Source organism: Puma concolor, chromosome C2 (assembly GCF_028749965.1).
Source record: "Puma concolor isolate L17-30 chromosome C2, mPumCon1.1.hap2, whole genome shotgun sequence".
Classification (NCBI taxonomy): domain Eukaryota; kingdom Metazoa; phylum Chordata; class Mammalia; order Carnivora; family Felidae; genus Puma; species Puma concolor.
The window spans coordinates 34,606,238-34,625,066 of record NC_141675.1 but is presented as its reverse complement, the minus strand read 5'-3'; the positions used below and the strand labels follow the sequence as shown (position 1 = coordinate 34,625,066).

Here is an 18,829-nt window from a genome sequence, read left to right as displayed (position 1 = left end):
TCTGCCATACATTTTGTTGTTTTATTCCATTTTTCTTTAATTTGTCTTGTCATTGTGATGTCATGCAAAACTTTCACAATACTTATGTAGACAATTTTTTTCTTTAATGATTCTGGGCTTCCTGTCTGGCTTAAAATTTCCCCCTCACGAAATAAATGTCATATCACTATTCTTTAAAAAATTCCCTCTAAGTGTTTGTTTCACATATATATACATATATATGTAAAATATTTATTTAAGTAATCTCTACCCCCAAAGTGCGGCTCTAACTCATGACCCCCAGATCAAGAGTTGCATGCTCTTCCAGCTGAACCAGCCAGGCGCCCCTGTTTTGTATATTTTTATATCTTTAATTCTTCTGGAATTTATTTATTTATTTAAAAAAAAAAATTTTTTTTTTTCAACGTTTATTTATGTTTGGGACAGAGAGAGACAGAGCATGAACGGGGGAGGGGCAGAGAGAGAGGGAGACACAGAATCGGAAACAGGCTCCAGGCTCTGAGCCATCAGCCCAGAGCCTGACGCGGGGCTCGAACTCACAGACCGCGAGATCGTGACCTGGCTGAAGTCGGACGCTTAACCGACTGCGCCACCCAGGCGCCCCTGGAATTTATTTTTGAATGTGGTATGGTTCTAGCTTTGATGTATTATAAATATTCAATTAAACTAGGATAATTTATCAAACTACTGTTTTACCACTGGCCTGTTTGCCATCTTTGCTTTATAGTAGGTTCTACTTCTAGATTCCATCCTCGGTTACTCAAATATTTGCTTGAGCTATTATAGCAGCGAAAGTTAAAATAACTCTACAATATAGTAGCTTTACAATAAGTTAAGATTTTAGCTTTTCAGTAAGTGAAATTGAAGTGTGCCTCTAAGAAAGGCTATAAAATTTCCTGGTAGAGGTCCAAAGATAACAGGAGATAAGGTAGGCAAAGGGGACTGTGTAAACTATAAGGCACTACAATACAAATGTTAGCTGTTACTGTCGCAAAAATGAACACACAGAAAAATAATCTTGGGCTTGGAAGGCTGTACTTCTGCTTTTATGACCATTAATATAGCAGGACTTGAAGAACCAGCTGTGAAGCAGCCAATCTAGCAACTCCATCTCCAGAAGTGGAGTGACAGAAGGGGGAAAAGCGATGGGCTGCGCCCAGTCAACGAGGAGTCAGTTCAAAGTTCCAGAACGGAATTCGGGAGAGGGACTGGGAAGCGAAGGCCAACAAGGAAATCTAGAACAGAGGGTGTCTCGGGAAGGGGCTACGAAAGCCGGGGCAGGTGGCGGTTCTCTGCTGAAGGCGGCCTGTTGGAGATCCCCAATCCCACTGTCTTCCAGAAGCCACAAAGAGGAGCCGAAACGGCGAGCAGTAGCGTCCCGGGAGGGCAGGGAGCCCGAGAGAACTAGGCGGCAGCACCGCCTTTCCCTCTGCCCTGCCGGGCCAGTCCCGCAGGTCTGGCGGCGGCTGCTGCGGGGCCGGGGATTGGTCCGAGCAGCGCGCGGGGCGGGGCGAAGGCTGCTGGAAGGCCTGCCGGGGAGGTGGGCGCGCGCGCGGGCACGGCGGCGGCGCGCGCGTGCTCCGTCGGTCGGTGCGGCGGCGGCGGCGGCAGAGCGGGCCATGGCTGTGGGTGGCGGGCCAGTGTAACGCCGCGCGGGGCAGGCGGGAGGCGACCGGGAGAGGCAGGGATGGGGGTGCCTCAGCGGGACGGTTGCGGTGGCCTGGGCTGCTGACCGCGTAACCGGAGCTAGGAGTCTGCGGCGGCGGAACACCGGGCAGGTGAGAGCGGCGGCGCGGGACCCGGATGCGGCGCAGCCGAGTGGCGGCGCGGTCGCGGCGGCGGGTGAGGTGCCCCCGCGCGGGCGGGCGGCGCGCTCTAGCCCGCCACAGCCTGCGGCGCCGGCGAGTTGTGTACCCGCGGCGCGCTTCCTGCCGTCGCGGAGGACACCCGCCCGCCGGCCTGCGGGGGCGCTTCGCTCGACTGCGGCCCTCCCGGGGCTCTCTTAGGTGAGCGGCGCTTCCTGGCCACCGGGCGGCCGAGACGCGACCGGTAGCCCCCGGCCGCTGGCGCTTTTGGTGGCGTTCCTGAAGGGCCCTCTCTGGAGAGGCGGCGCCCTCGCCCTGTCTCTCCTCCGCCTTTGCGGACGTCCGCGCGGCTTCTCCACCCTCAGGTGCCTTTTTGTGTAGAAGTGCATTTTAGGGGCGGGGATCCTGGGCTGTTGGGGTACGGTCGTGTTTTCAAATTCCACCGCCTCCACTGACCAGCCCTGGGACCTTGGGCCCAAGTGTCCCGATTTGTTAATGGGAATAATAATACGTACTTCACAGGGTTGTTTTGAGGATAGGACCGGATGATGTGCATGACCGATCAGCCAGAGCTCGGTAAGTGGTAAGCTATTAGGAGCAACCCTGGTGCAGCATCTTTTCTCATTAGCCATTGCTGATTCCAGGCTGCGGGTGTACGTTTGGGGGCACATTTATTTACAGACTGCTCTGGTGTTGCAGTAACCTCCACTGAAATTGCCTAATATTGGAGACTGTTCTCTTACAGTGGCCAAAATAGAATCGTCTATTTCCCATACTAGAATCTTGTAGTCTCTTTCTTGCTAAGGCTTACTTGGGCTACCTGTCTCAGGTGCTGAGTGGCAATTGTTGAAATAAGACCGAAAGAATTTTAGGATTCGCTTAGGATGGAAAATGGTGGGACACACAAACTGGAAGTGCTTTGCAGTTTAAATAATCTTAAGTCACACTTAACTGTCACTTGTTACAGAGTATAAACACACGAGGAATATGGAAACAGACTCATTTTTCTGCGTTGCTACATCCGAAGGGAGTGACAAGTGCTTTTGTAAACATCATTGTGGGTAGTGTTAGTGTCTGGTGAAGTCATCGTAATTAAATTAGATGAGTACTTACTTTGAAGCACTGAGTGAATGTTTGGAAATGTGATTCCTAATAAAATCATCTCCGAGTCAGTATTCTCAGCAGTTCATTAATCATTTGGGGATTTTTATGCAACGCTGTAAGGTTTTTATGGTAAAAGCAGAACTGTTTAAGTCATGATAATGTAGCATAAGACAGTGGTCAGGATAAAGATCTTAGTTTCAGAAGGCAAGTGTAGAAACAAGTAATAATCATAAGCTTTAAAAATGAAAATTGTATTCACTAAAGCAAAAATGACTAACAACAAAAAAACTGTTTTACACCCCCTGATTCATACTCTGATGAGGATCTTTGACCTTCAGGGTGTTTTTTAGAAGTGTAGAAAATTGAGTTGTCTTTTAATTTATTGCCATTTTGCACCTCTTGACTGTGTTTTCTACTTTGTAAAGAGACTCATCCACAGAGACTTTGATTCAACGTATTTTTGAATGTGAACAAAATACACAGAAAAAAAATTAAAATTAGGCCTTGTAATCTAAGATACGTTCTTCCTAAATTGTGATTTTTCCTCTTGTCTCACTTTAGATTGGTGAACCTGACAGTAGAAGCACTACTATGCTAGCTGCTGAAAAGGCTAGGGGTCAGAAGTCCCATCTTGCTTCGTTCTAGGCCTGGACTTGGGCCCCTAATAGCTGGGGCTTTGGGGATGTCACTCAGTCTTTTTGGTTTTGCCTTAGTCTTTTTATTTATAGAGTTTGAGTGGGTGTGTGTCACAAGGTTTGGGAGGGTGGTGATGGACTAGTGAATCACATTATATAGAAGAACCTTCCAGGATACTGCACTTTTATGGTTTCCTTCTCTTCACTCCCTTTCTCTCCTTTTGTTGATTTTTCCTTCTCCCTGAATTCAAAACATCCTAATGCCTTAGCGCTTCCAAGCCATTTCCTCAACTTAAAAAAAAAACTTTTTTTAAAGTAAGATCTGTGCCCAATGCAGGGTTTGAACTCACAACCCCAAGATCAGGAGTCACATGCTCTGCTGCCTAAGCCAGCCCAGTGCCCCTATCCCCTCTACTTTTTTCTTTTCTTAAAAAAATTTTTTTGAGTGTAGTTAACACACGGTGTTACATTAATTTCAGGTATACCACATAGTGATTCAACAAGTGTATACATTACATAATGCTGTGCTCACCACAAGTGTGGCTACCATCTGTTGCCATACAATACTATTACAATATCACTATGTTCCCTCTACTTTTTTTCTACCTGTGCTCTCTCCAGGTGATCTCATCATGTCCACTGTCCATGTGCTGTTGATGTTCAGATTTTTTAAAAGGTTTATTTATTTTGAGACAGCGAGCAAGAGTGTGGTGAGGGGAGTGGGAGAGACAGAATCCCAAGCAGGTTCCGTGCTATCAGAGCAGAGCCTGATGTGGGGTTTGATCTCACAAACTGTGAGATTGTGATCTGAGCTGAAATCAAGAGTTGGACTCTCAACTGACTAGCCACCCAGGTGCCCGACGCTCAGATTTTTATCTTCAGTCCTGAACTTTAGATGTCTTTTACTGCCTTTGTGGTATCTTCACTCCATTTGCCTTTAGGCATCCAAAACTGAACATGTTCAGAGTGGAGCTCTTGATTTGTTTCTCAGCCTTTTCCTTCCTCAGCACCCCTCTGCCCTCCTCCTCCACCCCCGTTAAGTGAAAAATCTGGTGGTCATTCTTAATTCATCCCTTTGCCTCACTGCGCCTCCATTCCCCGCATAATCAGTCCTTCAGCAAACCCTGTCAATTTTACCTCCAAAATACATTTCAGGTATATTTACTTCTTTGTTTTTACTGCCACCAACCCATTTCTTCTTGGGCAGTAGCTTCTTACCTGGTCTCTTGCCTCTGGTCTTGCTTTCCTGTTTCAAATAGTGATCAGAGTGATCTTTACTCACTTTCCTGCTTCAGTGGCTTATTACACTAAGAAGTAAATCCATACTCTTTACTTGCATTTTCTGCTATTATCTTGCTTATTTACTTATTTATTTGTTATGGCTTTTTTCCCCTTCGGCATACTCTAAACTCTCTGAGGGCCAGGATCTTGTCTGTCTTCTATATTGGTATTCTTAGTAACCAGGACAGTGCCTAAAACATTTAATTAATGTTGAATGAATGAATGTGTGAATGAAATAAGTCAGTCTTTTGATTATAAGTTCAACATGTGTTGAACAAACTTATTCTTTTTGGTCCCCGATTTGTGCAAATAAGGAAGTAATCAGAGGGCCTAGAGGTATTCTGTTAGGCATCCTTATTCCTCAGTCTTGGTTAAGGGGTGCTGTACCTCGTGAAGAGGCTAGACATTAAGCCACTAATAACAACAAATGTGATTTTTATTCATTGTGTATTGGTTCATTAGTATTTTTGTAAATAAGGAACCAAACAAGTTTTCCAGGCTCGTGTTGTTCTTTTGAGACATTGAATTTTGGTCTTGACTGGAGGGGATTGGTTCTAGAATGTGGTACTTTCATTTAGTATTGCATACCAAATCCGATAGGGTAGCAGTTGGAATGTTTGCAGAGAGCAGGTGTGTTTATTTCAATTACACTATTTAAAAAAACAAAAACAAAAACGGAGAGCCCTGCTCCTCTGTGTGTGTGTGTGTGTGTGTGTGTGTGTATGTGTATGTGTATGTGTGTATCCATCCTCTCAACCATTTGATTTGGAATTATCATGTCTTGGGGATAAATTCTTACCATTTGGTTTCTTTCTTTCTTTTTTTTCAGGATTTTATTTTTAAAGCATGGGATTCTGTCTCTCCCTCTCTCTCTGCCTTTCCCCCACTTGAACTCTCTTATTCAAAATAAATAAAATATTAAAAAAGAGTGTATAATTCCATTGTCAAAGTAGAAATAGAGAAAAAATATGTTGGAGGAGAAAAGCTTAGATTAGAAGAATACTACTGACTTAACATTTAGTGAAAGAGAAGAAGAAAAGGAAGATAGGTGAGAATATCATCAGTTTTTTTGGCTGGCGTGAGACAACTTCCCTTATCACTCCTCTTACCTCTCACTGCCCTCCCCAGATTTTGTCACTTGGATTTTTTCCCTCTCCTCACTCTTCATTCCCTGATTGGTATGGGCTCTTTTTCTGAGGAGTACCTGTGAGCCTTCAGTAGTTTAATGTCTGCTGCTGTAATGCTTTGTGAGAGGAAACTATCCTTTTCTTGAAGAGGCCTTTCTTCTCCTAGTCAAGGTCTGTCTGCCTACATTTTCTAGCCACTGGGTCCAGCTTTCTCTTTAGACTGGCTCCAAACTGGTGCGCTTCCTTTTTAAGTTGTTGTTCTACCATAGATTCCATAGTAGCCTTTATGTTATCTCCAGGTTAAATAGTTGTGAGTCACAAGCTTCTAGTTGAGAGACAGAAAAATGAAAGGGATTAGATGTGTGGTTGGGTGTGTATAGTGTGTTTGTTCTAGTTGCTCTGATAATGCAGATTGTGTCTCTAATTTAGACCTTTCTTTTTCAATAGACTTGTTTATTATTATTCATTAAATAAAAACTTTTTATATAAATTTCATATAAATATATAATTTTTGTATATGATGTACAGTAAATATATAATACACTTAAAAAAATTTTTTTTAACGTTTATTTTTGAGACGGAGAGAGACAGAGCATGAACGGGGGAGGGGCAGAGAGAGAGAGGGAGACACAGAATCGGAAGCAGGCTCCAGGCTCTGAGCCATCAGCCCAGAGCCCAACGCGGGGCCCGAACTCACGGACCGTGAGATCGTGACCTGAGCCGAAGTCGGACGCTTAACCGACTGAGCCACCCAGGCGCCCTTATAATACACTTTTAGATAAATATTTTTTTTTTTAATTTTTTTTCAACGTTTATTTATTTTTGGGACAGAGAGAGACAGAGCATGAACGGGGGAGGGGCAGAGAGAGAGGGAGACACAGAATCGGAAACAGGCTCCAGGCTCTGAGCCATCAGCCCAGAGCCTGACGCGGGGCTCGAACTCACGGACCGCGAGATCGTGACCTGGCTGAAGTCGGACGCTTAACCGACTGCGCCACCCAGGCGCCCCTAGATAAATATTTTTAAATATTAAAATTAATTATTATTATATTATCCACAATCAGCATGGAGGCAGACATGGAGCTGGATCCCAGGACCCTAGGATCATGACCTGAGCCAAAATCAAGAGTCGGACACTCAACTGACTGAGCCACTCAGGTGCCCCTATTTTTTTTAGATGACCAAAGAGATTTTGATAAAAAGACATTTCTAAAAGAGGATGACATTGAATTTAAAAAATTTTATATACAGTAAAACTCTAATTTTTAAAATTAATTGAAAATGTTTTCAGTACAGTTAATGTACAGTGTATTAGTTTTAGGTGTACGGTGTAAATGATTCAACAATTGTATTCATTACTCAGTGCTCATTGTGATAAGTATAATCTTTATTGCCTATCACCTAATTTCACCCATCTCCCACCCACCGCTCCTCTGGCGACCATCAGTTTGTCCTCTGTAGTTAAGTCTGTTTCTTTGGTTTGTCAAAACTTAATTTTTTTCATATACAGTCCTGAGGGTTTTTTTTTTTTTTTTATTATTAAATGTTTATTTATTTATTTTGAGGGAGAGAGAGTATGAGCGAGGGAGGAGCAGGGAGAGAGGGAGAGAGAGAATCCCAAGCAGGCTCCATGTTGTCAGCGCAGAGCTTAACATGGGGTTCAAATCTCACAAACCCTGAAATCGTGACCTGAGCCAAAATCAAGAGTCAGATGCTTAACCAACTGAGCCACTCAGGCGCTCCCCTCCTGAGTTTTAACACATGCATAGATTTTTGTAATTATAGCCACCACTAACAGTATACAGAACAATTCCAACACCTCAAAGAATTCCCTTGTGTTACTCCTTTGTAGTCCTCTCCCTTCTCATTCTGAGCACTTGGATTCATTTTGTTTATTTATAAAAATATTCATTTTTGAGAGAGAGAGAGAGACAGGGTGAGTTGGGGAGAGGCAGAAAGAGAGGGAAACACAGAATTCGAAGCAGGCTCTGAAGCAGGCTCCAGGCTCTGAGCTGTCAGCGTGAAGCCTGACCCAGGTCTCAAACCCATGAACCATGAGATCATGACCTGAGCCGAAGTCAGATGTTTAACTGAGCCACCCAGGCGCCCTTATTTGTGTTTTAAAGAGAAAATTTTTCATGGCTAGAATATGTTAGAACTAGAATGAGTGGATAACTGATCACCCGAATTGTTGGTTTTCTTTTGGAAATATAAATGAGATAATTCCAGTCTTCAACATGCAATAAACTAATTATCCTTGTATATGAAGGAATGTTTATAAAGGCTTTAAATTAAAAAATTACTGTATAACTTCTGAAAACTGTCAAGTGAGGTGAATCCCATAATGTCAGTTTATATAAAGGACCATCTAAGAGAATTTGGAGGCTAAGTCTGTGATAATAATGGATTCATCTCTCTGGTAAATCTAGACTTCCCATTTACTGCTCTTGCAGGGTTAGTTAGAGATTAATTTTGCCAAGGATTATGTTATGAAGTCTCAGTTTTTCTTCCTAACTTCTCTCTAGCATTGTCACTTTCTGCTAGCCTATTTTTTCCTAGCACTTAAAGTTGTTTTTAGCCATTCAACTTTCCTAGGGATTGAAGGGAGGATATGCTATCTGTATAACTATGGTTGTTGCAAATGTAGCTTTCATTTATCTTGTATATATTAGTTTCAACCTAAAGCAGTTAATAATGTAGAAACTTCATTTCCTTACAAAATTCACAAATCCTTACCCTGAATCCTGGCTTCAGGATCTGTTTTCCCCCACCTCTTCGCCAAGAATGCATACCTCCTCATTTCCTGCAGTATTTAAAGCAGTTCGCTTGAGGTTATTATCATTGCCCTTTTAACTGGGTGTATTTACTGCTGGACCATCCCCTCTGTTGTGGTATTGCTAGAGCCAGGTCTGCAACTCACAGTCTTCTGGTGCAAGCTAGGAAGAACTGACATGCTTGTTCCTGACTCTAGCCTGTCCTCCCCTGGTGCTGGAATCACTTGGGAGACCACCAGGCAAATGCTTACTTGTCTTCAGGGGAAATGCGATCCTGATTATCCATGCCTTCAGGAGAAGGATTATGTGGATTAAAAGAAATCCATGAGTAATCCAGAAGCTTTATTTAAACTGCAGTTTAACCACATTCCTGACGATAGTTTTTCCTTGCATTTCTAATAACTGTAATATTTACTAATTTCGTATCTATCTCCTACCATATAGAAGTATTGGCAATTGTGAAGTAGGGAAAGGATGGGAGGGGTCAAAGGAATTAGATAATGAACAGGCTTTGCCCTACATAATTTGGTGTTGACTGGGTGGTTTAACCACAGTGCTTACTAGACCTCGAAGACCTGAATTCCATGAATTCCTTACCTGCTGAGCCACTGGAAGAAATTTGAGGTGACTGTCAACAAAAGGGCAAACTCCATTTTGAGACATTTGCTCCTTACTAGTTTAAATGATTGAGCTTTCATGATTTAAATAATGAGTACTTCAGACCATCAGAATTATAAGTTTAATGCAATTTGAAGTTTTCTTTAATGTTTATTTAAAAATTTAACTTTTCAACAATTTTCAGAGGAATTAAACTGAAAAACTGCAGTTTGAAATAGAGATTGTCTCTCTCTCTCTCTCTCTTTTTTTTTTGGAGTTTATTTTGAGAGGGAGAGAGCTTGGGCAAGAGCAGGGGAGGGGCAGAGAGAGAGGGAGAAAGAGAATTCCAAGCAGGCTCCCCACACTCAGTGCGGAGCCTGATACGGGGCTTAGAGTCAACAAACCATGAGATCATGACCTGAGCCGAAACTAAGAGTGGGATGCTTAACGGACTGAGCCATCCAGGCGCCCCGAGATGCTCAGTTTTTGTAGCCAGACCACTTACTACTACCTCTGACAAGTTACTTACACAGTAATTAATTTCTATTAAAAAAATTTTTTTTTTAACATTTATTTATTTTTGAGACAGAGAGAGACAGAGCATGAACGGGGGAGGGTCAGAGAGAGGGAGACACAGAATCTGAAACAGGCTCCAGGCTCTGAGCTGTCAGCACAGAGCCCGACGCGGGGCTCGAACTCACGGAGTGCGAGATCATGACCTGAGGTGAAGTCGGCCGCTTAACCAACTGAGCCACCCAGGCACCCCTAATTTCTATTAAACCGTTGAAATATGGTCAGTTAAAATTGTGTATTTTTTTTTTTTTTGGTGCAAAAATGTGTTATTAAAGCATGAGGACGGGGCCCATGGGCAGATAATAGCTGCCTAAAATTTTGTACTCTTGAACTACCAATTTAGTGTAGGTCTTGTATTTATATACTAATAAAAGCAGTGTTTATAAATCATTACAAATTGCTGCTGTTATGTTATCTGAACAAAAATTATAATTTGTTAGCTAAAAGTTACCTCTCCAGTTGTATATTTTAAAAAAGTTAGGTTTCTGATCCTCTTGTAGTTCATAAGCGTGATGATTGGGTGTTCATGTTGTTGTGTGATATGTGCCTCCCTTAAACCTTGTTACGACCTTGGCACATTGCCCATCTGACATAGGGAAAAAAAAAGTTTCCATATTTATCAGCTAGATACATATATATATGTGTGTGTATATATATATGTGTGTGTGTGTGTGTGTGTATATATATATATATTATTCCCCTTAATTGAGATTCATTATGGGTAGTTTTTTGGGGGGAGGGGTGTCCTGGGGGACAACCATCTGGGATTCTCTTAATATGTTTATTTTTTGCTAGAGAGCCTAAGGAAACATCCATAGGAGTAGATAGATGATAGTTGGTTTTGACAAGGTGGTGATCAATTGAAATTATTTTGGGTTTTTTTTTTTGGTGGTTAGGAAACTTTCACATTTTCATTGAAAATCATTAGTTGTCTTAAGTCTTAGTATACTTTACCCACCATTTCATTATTAATATTTTTCCTAAGTAATTGGTATTGTTCTGGGTTTTAGGTCCTGATTCTACCTACAAGAAATGTCTACTGTGTGTGTGTGTATGGTAGCTATGTATGCCATATCAACCAGCAGCAATGATTTCATCCTTAACTTGTGAAGAATTTATGATTTCTTTAATTCTGTATATTGTCACCTATTTCCTTTCTGTTTCTCTCTTCCTTTCTTTTCTTTCTTTCTTTCTTTTTTTTTTAAAGTAATCTCAAGCTCAACGTGAGGCTCGATTTACAACCTGGAAATCATGTGTCACGTGCTTCACCAATTGCTCCAGCCAGGTGCCCCTCCTTTTATTTTATATCATTTTTTGTCGTTTAAAGTTGTGGCTGTCAATATAGCCCATTAGAAAAACCGCTCTTTTGCCTCTGAAGGAAGAAGGTTGGCCCAAAGAATGGAAAGAACCTTCTATTTGAATATGTTCAAGTATGTAATACCTTTTGTACCATATGAAATTCGGAAAATAAGGGGAGAAGAAAAAAAAAAGAACTTGCTCTTTGTGCTTACTATATGGGATTAGACTATAATAGTAGTTAACATTTATTGGATGCTTACTTATATGCCATGTTATGCTTAGTGGCCTTCCTAGATTTTATCTTCATAAACTTGTAATGAAGGTAGTGATGATATCCTTGCTTAAGAGATAAGGAAACTGAAGCTTTGGGGGATGTTAACATGCCAAGCATCACATAGTTGAGGAAAAGTCAGGTTTCAAACTCATATCTGACTCTAGAATTTACGTGTATTTTTTTCTCTTTCTTTTCTTTTTTCTTTTCTTTTCTTTTCTTTTCTTTTCTTTTCTTTTCTTTTCTTTTCTTTTCTTTTTTTTCTCTTCTCTTCTCTTCTCTTCTCTTCTCTTCTCTTCTCTTCTCTTCTCTTTTCTTTTCTTTTTTCTTTTCTTTTCTCTTTTGATTTTATTTTTAAGTACTCTCTACACCCAACATGAAGCTTAAACTTACAACCCTGAGCAAGAGTGTTTTGCTCCACCGGCTGAGCCAGCCAGGTGCCCCTAGAATTTATATTTTTAACTGATTGCATCATACAGTTCTTTATTTTTTAGGTCCTTCAGAGGAAGGTTAAAAGATACTGTATAAGTTTAAAGTGTTGTGTTTTTTTTAGTATAATAATCACCACCTTCATCTTACACTACCTGTGTAGTATTTGGAAACAGGATGCAATTTCTGTTCATTGAACCTTTAACCTTTTTTTTTTAATTGAAGTATTAGTTTCAGGTGTGTATGTGTATATATATATATATATATATATATATTCAACAATTTAATACATTACTCATTGCTCACCATGATAAATATAGTCTCCATCTGTCACCAAGCAATGTTATTACAGTATTATTGATTGTATTCCATATGCTGCATTTTTCACCTCCTTGATTTATAACTAGAAGTTTGTGTCTTTTAATCCATTTATTTTACTTATCCCCCCACTCACCTCTCAACCATTAACTTTCTTTTTCTAACTACTCTTAAATAACTTGATATAGATATAGCCTAGTTTTATTGTATGAGTTATGAGTTAAAAAATTTGGGCTCCTGGATAGCTCAGTTGGTTAAGCGTCAGACTCTTGATTTCAGCTCAGGTCATGATTGAGCCCTGTGTTGGACTCCCCAGCTGGCAGTGCAGAATCTGCCTAGGATTCTCTCCCTGTTTCTCTGCTCCTCTCCTATTCTTGCTTTCTTGTTTATCTCTCTGAAAATAAATAAATAAACGTTAAAAAAAATAAATTATTTGATGTAGTATGCCTTTGTTTTGAATGTATAAAAAGCTTTGCTTTTGCCTTGGCTTTATAGTTAGAAAGTATGTGGTTTTAGGGGTGCTTAGATGGCTCATTCGGTTGAGCATTGACTCTTGGTTTTGGCTCAGGTCTTGATCCCAAGGTTATGGGATCCAGCCCTGCATTGTGCTCCGTGCTGAGCATAGAGCCTGTGTAAGATATTCTCTCTCTCTCTCTCTTTTGCCCTCTCCCCGACTTTTCCCCCTCCTCGTGATCTCTTTCTTTCTCTTAAAAAAAAAGAAGAGAAAAAAAAGAAGCCTGTGTTTTTATGCTTTGTTATATATATGTAGCTAACAAAAATGCTTAATGTATGATCTGGTATTATTAGATGTTCTAGTAAGCGGGTGTAGATCATCTTTACAGAATTTTCAAATACGAAAACTCTGAAGTATTTTTTCCTCTCCTGCCTAGGTAATTTGTTGGATGCTATATTGAAACATCTTGCTAAACTTGATCCTAAAGTGTTGGGAATAGAGGAAGGTAGACATAAATTTACTTTTGTTTCATGAATTTACTTTTGAATAAATGAACCAATAGATTACAGTTATTAATCCTTTAATTAAAAAAATGAATAGATAAGCATTACATTTGTGCTGTTTGGCCTCCCCCCTCCCCCACATTCACATGAGAAAAGAATGTGAGCATTCCGATTCTGTGTCTCCCTCTCTCTCTGCCCCTCCCCCGTTCATGCTCTGTCTCTCTCTGTCCCAAAAATAAATAAAAAACGTTGAAAAAAAATTAAAAAAAAAAAAAAGAAAAGAATGTGAGCATGAACATTATATCTATCATTAATAGTATTCAGACACATAGAAGGGGATGCTCAGTTTGTGAGTTGGAGCCCCTCTTGTTGGCATGGAGCCCACTTTGGATGCTCTGTCCCCCACCTCTCCCTCCCCCACTCAGTTGCGTGTTCTGTCTCAAAAAGGAGTAAACATTTATTAAAAAAAGTTTAAAATTCTGTCACATGGTTGTAATACAATTTAATAACAAAAGTATTCAACAAAAGCTTAATTAGATAAGATTAAACTTACTTTGCTGTTATGAATAACCTTATAGTGAACATCTTTGAACTGAATCTTTGGATACAATCATTATTTCTTAGGTATGACACATGAAAACTTGGAATTGCGTTTGAATATCACATTTCCTCTTTTTTTTTATTATTTTTTTAATTTCCTTTTTTTAAATTATATAAATTGCAGAGGTTGGAATTATATAGGGAAAGGGAAACTAATGTATATTGCATCGTGAATGGTAGATAGTCCTAATCTACACAGTGTGCATAGCTCTTTAGCGATCTGCACAGAAGTATTCTAAAACCAATCATTTTCCTTTCATCCATTTCTGTACTCAGTGGACTTGTTCGGTTTTTATTCGGTGTCTCAGCCATTAGGTGTATATGAAAAAGTTCTTTACTTTTTTCTATATAAGCATTTTATCTGTTCTCATTTAATTTTGCTATTTATTTTTTTAAAGATGTCATTTTTTAATGTAATCTCTACACTCAGTGTGGGGCTTGAACTCATGACCCCTAGATCAAGTGTTGCATGCTCTTCCAACTGAGCCAGCCAGGTCCCCCTCTAAATTTATTTAATTTTAATTGAAGTACAGTTGGACATATTAGTTTCGTGTGTACAACATAGTAATTCAACAATTATATACATTATGAAATGCTCACCAAGATAAGTGTTACCATATAACACTGTACAGAGTTATTACAATATTAATTTTAACTCCAGTGTGGTTATCATACAGTATCGTACTAGCTCCAGGTATAGAGCTATTACAGTATTAATGACTGTATTCCCTATGCTGTGCTTTTCATCCTGTGACTTTTTTTTTTTTTTAATAACTGGAGGTTTGTATCAACTTCCTTAACCTATTTTGCCAATCCCCTTTACCTATCTCACCTGTCCCCCAACCTCTACCCTCTGGCAATCCCTAGTTCTGTGTATTTATGAGGAGTCTGTTGCTCTTTCTTTTGTTGTTGTTTTGTTTTTTAGACTTCACATATAAATGAAACCATACGGTATTTGTCTTCCTCTGACTTATTTCACTTAACATAACAACCTCTAGGTCAATCCACATTGTCATGAATGGCAAAATTTCATTCTTTTTAATGGTTGAGTAATCTTCCATTTTGTATATATACTATATCTTTATCCATTCATCTATATTACTGGGCATTTAGGTTGCTTCCATACCTTTGCTATTATAAATAATGCTGTAGTAAACATGGGGTGCATATAGCAGTTTTGTTTTCTTTGGGTAAATACTCAGAAGTGGAATTACTGGATTGTATGGTATTTCTATTTTTAGTCTTTGGAGGACCCTCCATAGTGTTTTCTGCAGTGGCTGTACTAATTTACATTCCCACTGACAGTGCACGAGGGTTCCCTTTTCTTCACATCCTTACCAACACTTACTATTTTTTATGTTTTTGATACTAGCCATTCTGATTAGTGAGATTGTGGTTTTGATTTGCATTTCCAGATGATTAGTGATGTTGAGCATCTTTTCATAATGTCTATTGGCTGTATGTTTTTGGAAGCATGTCTATTCCGGTTCTCTGCCCAATTTTTAGAAAATTTTATTTATTAACTGAACATTTAAGATTTTATTTATTTTTATATTTTTAAGACTTATTTTTTATTTTTGACAGAGAGATAGAGTGTGAGTGGGGGAGGGGCAGAGAGACAGGGAGACACAGAATCTGAAGCAGGCTTCAGGCTCTGAGCTGTCAGCACAGAGCCTGATGTGGGGCTCGAACTCATTAGCCTCAAGATCATGACCTGAGCTGAAGTTGGACACTTAACCACCTGAGCTACCCAGGCGCCCCAAGATTTAAGTAATCTCTACACCTAAAAAGTGGAACTTGAACTCACAACCCCAAGACTAAGAGTCACATGCTCTACCAACTGAGTCAGCCAACTACCTCTCTCTGCCCATTCTTTAATCAGATTGTGTTTTGGTGTTGAGTTGTAAAAGTTCTTTATATATACATATTTAAAAATTTTTAGTTTTCAAAAAAAAATTTTTTTTTTAAATGTTTATTTATTTTTGAGAGAGAGAATGAGACAGAGCAAGAGCAGGGGAGGGTCAGAGAGAGAGGGAGACACAGAACCCAAAGCAGGCTCCAGGCTCTGAGCTGTCAGCACAGAGCCTGACGTGGGGCTCGAACTCACGAACTGTGAGATCATGACCTGAGCTGAAGTCGGATGTTCAACCGACTGAACCATCCAGGTGCCCCTCAAACAATTTTTTAAGTAAGCTCTACACCCAACGTGGAGCTTGAACTCATGACCCAAGATCAAGAGTCACATGCTTCACTGACTGAGCCAGTCAGGAGCCCCATGTTCTTTATATATTTTGGCTATTAACCCCTTATCAGATATATCATTTGCAGGTATCTTCTCCCATTCTTTAGGTTGCCCTTTTTGTTTTGTTGATGGTTTCTTTTGCTGTGCAAAAGCTTTTTAGTTTGATGTAGTCCCAATGGTTTATTTTTGCTTTTGTTTTCCTTGCTTGGGGAGACAGATCCAGAAAAATATTGCCAAGGTTGATTGATGTCCAAGAGATTACTACTTAAGTTTAGTTTTATGGTTTCAGGTCACACGTTTAGCTCCTTAATCCATTTTGAGTTTATTTTTTGTGTATGGTGTAAGAAAGTGGTTTGGTTTCATTCTTTTGCATGTAGCTGTCCAGTTTTCCCAGCACCATTCATTGAAGAGACTGTCTTTTCCCCATTGTATATTTTGCCTTCTTTGATGTAGATTAATTAATTGAGCAGGTAAGTATGGGTTTATTTCTGGCTTTCTGTTTTATTCCATTGATGTATATATGTCTGTTTTTGTGCCAGTACCATGCTGTTTTGATTACTGTAACTTTGTAGTATAGTTTGAAAACTGGGATTGTGATACCTCCAGCTTTGTTCTTTGTCAAGATTGTCTTTGCTATTTGGGTTTTTGTTTTACTTTATAAATGTTAGGATTATTCGTTAGAGTTCTTCAAAAAATACTGTTGGTATTTTGATAGGGATTGTGTTGAATCTGTAGAGTGCTGTGGGTAGTATGGACATTTTAACAATATTTTTTCCAGTCTTTGAGCAGGTGTATCTTTCCATTTATTTGTGTCAACTTTGAATTTTTTTCTCAGTGTCTTACAGTTTTTAGAATACAGTTCTTTCACCTCTTTGGTTAAATTTATTCCTATTTATTTATTTAAATTCCAGTTGGTTAACTTAATAGTGTAGTATTGGTTTCAGGAGTAGAATTTAGTGATTCTTATTCCTAGTTATTTTATTCTTTTTGATGCACTTGTAAATGGGATTGTTTCCTGAGTTTTCCTTCTTCTATTTCGTTGGTAGTGTATAAAATGCAGCAGATTTTTATATCTTGATTTGTATCTTGCAACTTCACTGAATTTATCAGTTCTAATAGTTTTTTTTGGTGAAGTCTTTAGGGTTTTCTAAATATCTTATCATGTAATCTGCAAATAATGACAGTTTTACTTTTTCCTTCCCAATTTGGATGCCTTTTATTTCTTTTTTCTTGTCTGATTACGGTTACTAGAACTTCATTCAGTACAATGTTGATTAAAAGTGGCGAGGGGTGCCTAGGTGGCTCAGTCAGTTAGGTTTCTGACTCTTGGTTTTGGCTCAGATCATGATCTCATGGTTCATGGGGTTGATCCCCATGTTGGGTTCTACATTGACAGCATGGAGTCAGCTTGGGATTCTCTCCCTCTGTCTCCCTCCCTCTTTCCCTCTCTCACCCTCTCCCTCCCCCTCCCTCCGTCTCCCTCCCTCTTTCTCTCCTTCCCTCTCTCTCTTACTTTCTCCCACTTGAGTACATGCCTGTGTGTGTGCATACACCCTGGCTGAAAATAAACATTTTTTTTGTAAAGTGGTGAGAGTTTTTCTCAATTTTTTTTTTGACAATAGGTTTATTGATTATACATATATATATGTGTGTGTGTGTGTATGTGTGTATATGTAATTGCATACCATACAATTCATCCATTGAAAGTGTATAATTCAGTAGTTTTTAGTATATTCCAATACATACAAAAATCAATTTTAGAGCATTTTTTATCAGTGTAAGAAGAAATCTTTTAGCTATCATTGTTCAATCCCATCATGCCCCATCTCTAAGCAATGGCTAATCTACTTTATCTCTGTAGATTTGCCTATTACGCAGTCTTCTGTGATTGGCTTCTTGTACTTGGCATAATATTTTTAAGGTTCATCCATACTGTAACATATATCAGTACTTTCTTTTTGCTGAATAATTCTATTTTCTTTTTAAATTTCATTAATAAATGTGATTTGCTAAGTATTATGGTTGTTAATCAGGAGATTATTCATGCCCTAGGTTTTCTTTCTGTATATCATCTGCTTGTTAACATTTTGCTACATATTCATTAAACTGTAAAAGTATTGTTAGAGAGAGGGAAATGATGTAAATTTTAAAGTGAGTTTAGTGGTACCTGGGTGGCTCAGTTAGTTAACGTCCGACTCTTGATTTTGGCTGAGGTCATGATCTCACAGTTTGTGAGACAGAGTTCTGTGTCAGACTCTGCTCTGACAGTGTGGCGCCTGCTTGGGATTCTCTCTCCCTCTCTCTCTTTGCCCCTCCCTCACTGACATGTGTGTATGTGCACGTGCTCTTTCTCTCTCTCTCTCAAAATAAATAAATAAACAAACATACATAAAAAAAAAGTTACCTATTAATGTCCTTGGCAAGAATTTTAAAAGGGGCTTGAAACTATGGGGTAAATGAAGCAAAATTTGGAAATTATACCTAGATTTTACTTTTCATGTTTTTTCTCAGTCCCCTATTGTGGCTTATATTCCTTTGAGCTAATACTGTGTATACTATCTACACTTGAACTTAAATTAAGGACAAAGGTAATTAGCTGTAGAATTGGAGTGTTGGAGAAGACACAGTGTCATATTCAGAGCACTTCTATCCTGAAACCCAGTCCCGACTAGTTTCCCACAGAGTTTCACAGAACACCTTGAGTTGCTTTACTGTAATCTCAGGTATTTTGCCGTGTGTGTATTTTGAAGAATGGTTTCTCAGTTAACCTTTGAGGCTTAAACAGACATTTAACTCTCATGTGTTGTCTTTTAGAAA

At 39.5% G+C, this 18,829-nt stretch overlaps 1 protein-coding gene, 1 non-coding gene and 1 pseudogene across 7 annotated transcripts in view; 2 read left to right on the top strand and 1 right to left on the bottom strand.

Annotated features, from left to right (window-relative positions):
• The window catches only part of LOC112850019 (small ubiquitin-related modifier 2 pseudogene), a 243,033-nt pseudogene that overhangs the window by 25,694 nt on the left and 198,510 nt on the right, over positions 1-18,829 (bottom strand). The gene's annotated exons all lie outside the window — the stretch shown is intronic.
• PIK3CB (phosphatidylinositol-4,5-bisphosphate 3-kinase catalytic subunit beta) overlaps positions 1,648-18,829 on the top strand; it is a 191,641-nt gene continuing 174,459 nt past the window's right edge. For 3 of the 5 annotated variants that reach the window (XM_086674382.1, XM_086674378.1, XM_086674381.1), the window contains exon 1: positions 1,648-1,778. The gene's annotated coding sequence lies outside the window, so the exon portion shown is untranslated. Of the gene's footprint in view, positions 1,779-1,864; positions 2,007-2,052; positions 2,171-18,829 lie in introns of those variants that run through there. The other 2 variants (XM_086674379.1, XM_086674380.1) reach the window with 2 other exon arrangements.
• Positions 10,385-10,488, top strand: LOC112850610 (small nucleolar RNA U13). Its single transcript, XR_003222713.1, has one exon. It is a non-coding gene; the product is annotated as a small nucleolar RNA U13 (small nucleolar RNA).